Below are 6,000 nucleotides of genomic sequence, written 5' to 3' on the forward strand. Positions count from 1 at the left end.
TTGAAATTTTTGAAAAGTCCTTGATAAACCTTCTATAAAATCCAGCATGCCCCAAGAAACTTCTGATTGCTCTAACGGAGGATGGTGGAGGTAATCGAGAAATAGTTTCTATTTTTGCTCGATCAACTTCCATACCTTCGCTTGAGATTTTATGACCGAGTACTATTCCCTCTGTTACCATGAAATGGCATTTTTCCCAGTTAAGGGCGAGGTTAGTTTCCTCACATCGGGATAGCATTCGTTCAAGGTTATCGAGGCATTGGTCATATGAGTCTCCAAAGATAGAAAGTCGTCCATGAAGACTTCCATTGTCTTTTCTATCATGTCATGGAAAATGGCTACCATACAACATTGGAATGTTGCAGGTGCATTACATAGACCGAATGGCATGCGTCGATAGGCGAAAGTTCCGTAGGGGCATGTGAAAGTTGTCTTTTCTTGGTCTTCAGGTGCTATCGGGATTTGAAAGTAACCTGAAAAACCATCCAAGAAACAGTAAGATTTATGACCGGATAGTCGTTCTAACATTTGATCAATGAAAGGCAAAGGAAAGTGGTCTTTCCTTGTTGCTTCATTTAATCGTCTATAGTCTATACAAACTCTCCATCCTGTGACGGTTCTTGTTGGTATTAATTCATTTTTTTCATTAGTTATTACCGTCATACCTCCTTTCTTTGGGACTACTTGGACGGGACTTACCCATGGACTATCGGAGATAGGATAGATTAGTCCGGCGTCAAGTAACTTGATGACTTCATTTTTAACCACTTCTTGCACATTGGGTTACTCTTCGTTGTGGTTGTATCACTGTTTTGTAGTCATCATTCATTAAAATTTTGTGCGTGCACATGGAAGGACTTATTCCTTTAATATCTACAAGCTTCCAAGCAATCGCATTTTTGTATTTTTTAAGAAGATTAACTAATTTTTCTTTTTCTACGCTACTTAATGTAGATGAAATAATTACAGGTAAATTACCACCTTTGTCTAGAAAAGCATATTCCAAACCTTTAGGAAGTTCTTTGAGCTCAATGGATGGGTCTTTAGAAGACACCTTATTTTGTGGCTCATCTAGATCAAGAACCTTAAAAGTTTGTTCTATGGCGACCTCTTCTTCAACAAAGTGGTCATCTTCTTCAGTTGTATCGGGTGGCTCATCTTCATCTTCAATTAGGGGGTCATTATTGCCAAAAGGATATTTCATTGAACGCTCAAGATCTATGCTTCTTTTGAATGCCCCTAATTGAAGAGGTAGATTGTTAAATTTCCGGTTTTTCAAAGCTTCATGAGTTTTCACAAAAGGTTTTCCCAAGACTAGAGGAGCGTCATCGAGGATGACAAAGTCGGTTGGAATAACCAATTGATTTGTTTGAACCAAGACATCCTCAACTACACCGATTGATTTTATTACCTTCCGATTGGATAGAAAAATGGGTATTTGAAGTGGAGCGAAATCACTAATACTTAATTTTTCAAAAATGTAGTTAGGCATTATGTTAACACAAAGATCTTTATCAATAGTGATATTACTAATAAAGGAATTTTGAAAGAAACATGGAACCGGTGTAATGTTAATTTCAAACGGATCTTCTTTTATTAGCAAGGTTTGATCATTAGTTAACTTAACACTTACCATTTCTTCAATTTTAGTACTAGTGTTTAGCTCTTTTAAAAACTTAGCATGAGGGGTTACTGAACAATGATTTTCAAAAGAAGGTGACAAGAGATTAATTTCTTCAAAATTGGACTCTTCTTGTAATTTAGCGTTATCGACCTCACCTCTTTCGTTTTTTAACTCATGTGTCGGTTTTTCACTTATTTGTTCTTCCATTTTTACATTTTAAACTATCGTTTCTTTTAATTCTTCTCTTGCGCGGGACTCCTCTTCCCTTGCACGAGATTCTTTTATGCATCGTTCGATAGTTTTAATGTGTTCTAATATCCTATTGGTCACTTCGATGATAGAGAAAGGATCAGGATTCTCAAAGCTTGAATCCGGTTGTTCGATCCTCGGTTCCTCATAGTACTCATATGAAGTAGATGGTTCACACCATTGTTCTTCATTGTAAGTATATGATGGATAAGGGTCGAAACTTTGTTCTTCATAGCACTCATATGAGGAGGGTTGTTCACGCCATGGTTCCTCATAATAAGTGTATGAAGGTGGCGGCTCATATCTTGACTCTTCAAAGTATGAGTATGAAGGCTCATACCTTGGTTCATCAAAATATGAGTATGAGGGAGGAGGTTCATACCTTTGGTCTTCATAGGATGTGTATGAAGTTGATGGCTCGTACCTGGGCTCCTCATAATAGTTGTATGAAGCGGATGGTTGAAACAAGTTACAATATTGTACCGAGTGTGGGTTTCCACAATTAGTGCAATAGTCTCTCATATAATCATCCTCCTCATAGGTGTAGTTGTAACCTCCTGAGTATTGATCCATAAGAATCACTCAGCAGACTACAACTGAGTCTCGGGACCAGAAAACAAAAACAAAGATGGAAACAGAAGGCTGGACACGGCCCCATGTTCAGGGTCTGTATCTGGGCATTTTAATTAAAGTTACTGGTCACGTTGGACACGGGGGCGTGTTCAGTGAGCACGGCCCCGTGTTCAGACTCTGTATCTGGGTATCTAACTAAAAAATATGCAGCACGGGGGCGTGTTCAGTGAGCACGGCCCCGTGTTCAGGCTACTGTAAATGCAAACTAAACTAAAATGCAGAAAAATGTGCGCAAGTTTTAAAAAGGTTTTGAAAAACTGATTAGGCCGTTGATTTTAAGCTTTCTTAAAATCCTTGTGTCCCCGGCAACGGCGTCAAAAACTTGATGCGTGTGTAGTGTAATATGTTTTAGATGTATATTTTAAGCCCTTTTACACTTTTAGCCAAGTTTTAAATTTATAAAACACGATATTTACTAACACTAAACACACATATGGGCAAGTGCACCCATCGTTGACGTAGTATAGTATTGGTAAGATACCGAGGTCGTCCAAGGACACAAGAGCTGTTAGTACCGGTTTATCCTCAACGTCTAACCAAATCAAAATGTTAGACAAGATTTTTAAACTAAGAAAATAAAAACTAACTAAATGCTAAAAATAAAATAAAAATAAAAACAGATAGACAAGATGAATGACTTGGATCCGACTCGTGTATTAGTATAACCTTTGATTATTTTCGCACTTTTGCACTTGTTTAAGAGATTATCTTAGTTATTGTAGTAGGCCCCTCTTTTGAAGGCGACGTCACCCTCAACCCAGTAGTTTGAGTCAACAAGGATACAATCCTAAAGGGTCAGATTATTGAAAGATAATGAATTAAGTTATTAATGCAAATTATGGTAGGCCCCTCTTTTGGAGGTGACGTTACCCTCGACTAAGTAGTCTGAGTCAGCAGAGATACAGTCCTAAATAGTCGGGTTATAGTATTAATAGTAGTTAACTTATGAGGGGGTCAAAGAGTTTGGATCCCCGCCATCCAATACCTATGGGCATTGAAGGAGATCCTACTAAATTTGACCCAGGTCCCTTGCAGGACCTCTAAACGCTGAACAAAGGCAAGACCCTTACCAAACCGTTCCCTTAACCCCCGACCAGGTAGCCAACATACCTCCATATAGACCGTGGAGATATGAATGGTGAAAATCTTTTATTTTATATAGACAGTAAAATAATGCCAAGACACCACGGACAAACGATAAGGAAAGATCACCTTCAACATAAGCAACTAGTTATTAAAGTCATTAATACAAAACCAAATAAAAAGTGCAAAAGATTAAAAATAAAAAGTATTATACTAAACACTTGTCTTCACCAAGTGATGTAAGAGACTTAGGCAAACATGGCCTTGATTGTCAAGAACTCTTACGATCAATCTTGGATCCCGAGACGACTCACACACTCTATGATGGACAATGGATGATGGTGGTGGATGATGGTGTTGTGATGGTGGTGGGTGGTGGATGAAGTGTGAGAGAGGTGGTGTGCCAAGGGATGAGTTGCAATGAAACCAAGCACTCCTATTTATAGGCTGAACAGAAGGCTGGGCACGGCCCCGTGTCCGCTGGACACGGCCCCGTGCCTGTCTGACACTCTCTCTCTTCATTAATTGTAATTCGCAATTACAATTAATGCGCCTGCTGTACTTTCGCCACGCCCCCGTGTTCACTGGGCACGGCCCCGTGGTGGGCAATAAAAGCTTCTATAAGTTTGTCTTTTCTGCTGCTTCTTGGGCACGGCCCCGTGCTGGCTAAGCACGGGGCGTGTTCAGTCTTCTGCCTTCTCTATTTTGCTTGGGAGGATGCTGGTGAGGGGTCGGGCAATCCACTTATGTTCCTTTTCTTGTATTTATGTTAGATTTAGCTGTCTTTTTGCTTCTTTTGTGAATTTGAGCTCATTTAATCCTGAAAATACAAAAGGAAGACAAAAACACTCTTTTTCCAACATTAGTACTTAAAAAGGGTTAGTTTTATGCCTCATTTGATGTAATTTATATGTTGCATTTTACACACATCAGAGTCCATATATATATTTTTAATATTTTGCGACTTGAACGATTTTATTGGTGATCGTTATCATGTAAATCCCTCAAAACACCCGTTTATACGTAATATATCTATGATTTGCGCGTCGTAATATATATACATAAACGTTCACGTAATTTAACACCGAAACACACGAAATTTTGTTAACTTATCTATTTTGTCATTTTTAAAGCCAATATCGTAAAATATCTTACATGTATCAAATTTCATGCTCGACAAACAAGTTTCACATTTAACACGATTTTTACCGTTTCTACTGCATAAAACGTACAAGCATACATGCGTAAGCTAGATTTCTAATATCATGTTAAAAACTTAACATATTTTCACATTCTCATGTTTAAATCACATAACACATTTTAACACATAAGGTTCACCCAAAATTTTACCTATACTAGTGTATATTGAAAAATGCGTATTTTAGCGATTCGGTAACGATTTCGGGCGTCGGAAGTCACGTATGACCAACCAAACACCAAGTAAACTTAAAATAAGTTAAAATACTCATTTTTAAACTAAAAATATGATTTTACTTACTGATCTAATTCAGTTTTATAAAAATCAATCGAAAAGCCGATTTTTGACCGTTTTAACGCATAGTTTTGCTTTAAACGTTACTATAATCATCCCAACTCGAAACGACTTGATATTTTAACACAATACATGTTATTTACTGATTAAAATATTGGTTATAATCAGATTAGTGCAGTTTTTGTGTAAGTCACATAAATCATGCGATTTCACGTATTTTACAACACATAAAGCACCAAGTACAAAATGCAAAGCTAGCAAACATTTTGACAAAGTTATATGTCACTAAACACTTCAAAATAACTTTATTTTAGTGTTTGTAATCTGATTAAAACTAATTTTTACTAAATCATACTCAAATCACCTTTTTAAGATCACATATCATCATGCATGTTCTCATCATACTCAAGAACACATTAATATCATATTTTTACATAAGTCAACCTATATCATCCATCATCACACAATTCACTCATACATAATTACAAGTATCTTTCATTCATGAGTATATGACCAAAAATTTACATGCATGCATTCTATCATTCAAGAATCATAATATTCAAAAATCACTTAGTCAAAAATAAAAGCACAATCATATATACACACACAAAATCTTCGGCCATACATACATATATACATACGCATCCATTTCAAATGACAAAACCCTTTTTGAATCATTCTTTGATTATCCATGCATTTCACTTTTCAAGAACCATATCATACAAGAATCAATCAAAAATCAAAACTCACATTCTAACATACACACATACATGTGTACGGCCCTATGTATACATATCCACACATATCACAACTTCTATTTGATTAGAACTATTTTCTTGTTTAAAATTCAAGTATATGAAGAATTCCAAGCTTTTAAGAAACAACCTTTAGTAAATCAAAATTTGCAAACAAAAATCAT

This window comes from Helianthus annuus, chromosome 15 (assembly GCF_002127325.2).
Source record: "Helianthus annuus cultivar XRQ/B chromosome 15, HanXRQr2.0-SUNRISE, whole genome shotgun sequence".
Taxonomy (NCBI): Eukaryota; Viridiplantae; Streptophyta; class Magnoliopsida; order Asterales; family Asteraceae; genus Helianthus; species Helianthus annuus.